The sequence below is a fragment of the Elephantulus edwardii genome, unplaced genomic scaffold (assembly GCF_000299155.1).
Source record: "Elephantulus edwardii isolate Elephantulus edwardi_28Jun2011 unplaced genomic scaffold, EleEdw1.0 scaffold00058, whole genome shotgun sequence".
Classification (NCBI taxonomy): domain Eukaryota; kingdom Metazoa; phylum Chordata; class Mammalia; order Macroscelidea; family Macroscelididae; genus Elephantulus; species Elephantulus edwardii.
The window spans coordinates 15584614-15586938 of NW_006399808.1; positions in this window are offsets into that span (position 1 = coordinate 15584614).

A 2325-nucleotide genomic window follows, 5' to 3' on the forward strand; every position below is an offset into this window, starting at 1 on the left:
ACCAATCCTGACACCACACTTCTCCTCATAGAGCCCAGCCTCCCGGATAATCTGTTCTGCATACAGGTTGAAAAGGTATGGAGACAGGACACATCCCTGGCATCGCCCTTCCCTATTTTGAACCATGCAGTGTTTCCTTGCTCTGTTCTGATGACTGCCTCTTGGTCCAAGTGTAGGTTTTGCGTTAGCATGAATGAGACTACTTTCATAGATAAAAAGGACATTTCTAGATATATATTCAAATACAATGGTGTAAGCAACAGGAAAATAATCACATGCATTAAAAGGCAAGTGAATACCATTACTATTCAAATATATGCACCAATAACCAGAGAGAACGAGGAAAAAGAGATGATTTCTACCAACTTTTGCAGTCAGATACTGATAAAACATGCAACCAAGATGCATTAATAATGGGTCACTGAAATGCCAAAGTTGGGAAGTGAGAAGGATCCATGGTAGGAAAACATAGAGTCAGTGGCAGAAATGAGGCTGGAAATAGAATGATAGAATTTTGTACAATCACTCATGTATTCATTGCTTAGAAGCATAAACACAGACTATATACACATGTTTTTTAATTGATGGTGTGCACAGGAATAAGGTCGATAATATCTGTGTACAGGATTTTTTGAGAAGCTCAATATCAGCCTTGAAAATAGGGCAGAGGAATTGTGGAACAGACCATCAAATACTCATTCAAGCTCAAATTAAAGCTACAGCAGGTTAAATCAAATCCACAGGAATCAAGATTTGATCTTGAGTCTATCTCACCTGAATTTCAAAATCTTTCAGGAAGAAACCTGAGACCTTGAATACTAATGAATCAAAACCAGATGATCTGTCAGAGGATATAAAGAATATAATCTGTGAAGAATGCAAAAGGTCATTACAAAGACAGAGAAGGAAGAAAAGAGTGAGATGAATTGCAGACAAGACACTGAATATTGCACTAGAGGACCAAGAAGACAAAACAAAGGGAAGAGAGCAGGAAGTTAAGGAGCCCAACAGAAGATTTCAGAGGATAGCTAAGGAAGACAAAACAACATATTATAATGAAATGTGGTAAGAGATTAAGTTGGAAAATTAAAAGAGCTTTACTTGCTCACCATTTCTTAATCTGCTCGAACTGAAGAATAGATTCCAGTCTTGTGTTACAATACTTACAGATGCTATGAGCAGAATATTGAATTAGCCAGGAAGCATTAATAGAAGATGAAAAGAGTAACTGTTCCGAAGGTAACTGGCTGACACAGATTAATTTCATGAAACAACATATAGTCAAGAAGCAATGATGATAAAGGAGAAAGTAAAAGCTGCTCTGAAGGAACTGGAAAAAATCAGAGCCTCAGGAATTGATGGAATACTAATTGGTATATTTCAACAAACATGCTTCCCTGAACAACCTCATCAAGTTGAAATCTGGAGAAATCTGGAAGACAACTACTTGGCCAACCGACTGGGAGATCCATATTTATTATCATTTTTTTAAAAAAGTGATTCTATGGTGTAGAAATTATCAAAAAATATTACTAATACATATACAAGTAAATCCTGATGAAGAATATCCAAAAATGACAGAAATAATACATTAATAGATAACTACCAGAATTACAAGCCACATTAAAAGAGGCTGTGGTACTAGAGAAAATATTTTCAATGTCAGATGGATCTTGGCTGAAAGGAAAAAGTACCAAAGGAATATATATCTATGTTTCATTGACTATGTAAAAGCATTTGATTGTGTGGATCACAGAAAATAGCATCTAATCTTGAGAAGAATGGGCATCTCAGAACACGTGATTGTGCTTATGTGATTCCTATACTTGGACTAGGAAGCAGTCTTCAGAAAAGAGCAAGGAAAAAAAAATTCATGGTTTAAAATCAGGGAAGGAGTGCATCAGAAATGCAACTTGTCTCCATATCTTTCAATTTGAATGCAGAACAGATCATTTAGGAGGCTTGGCTTTATGAAGAGGAATGCAGCCTCAGGATTGGAGGAAAACTCATCCACAACTGGCATTATGTATAAGACAATCCTTGCTTCTTGAAACTGAGGAGGGACTAAAGCATTTGCTGCAGTAGATCAACAACTGTAATTTTCCATATGTATTGAAGCTCAATAGCAAGAAGATCAAGATTATCACCACTGAGCCAAAACCGTGATAGATGGAGAAGAGATTGAAGGTGTTAGCAATTTCAATACACTTGGCTCTACAATCAACACTCTCTGGCATCAGCAGTCAGGAAACCAAAAGAAGAAATTGGATCAGGGATTCTGACTGCTAGTGCCTGTCCAAAGTTCTAAAGAGCAACAATTGCATC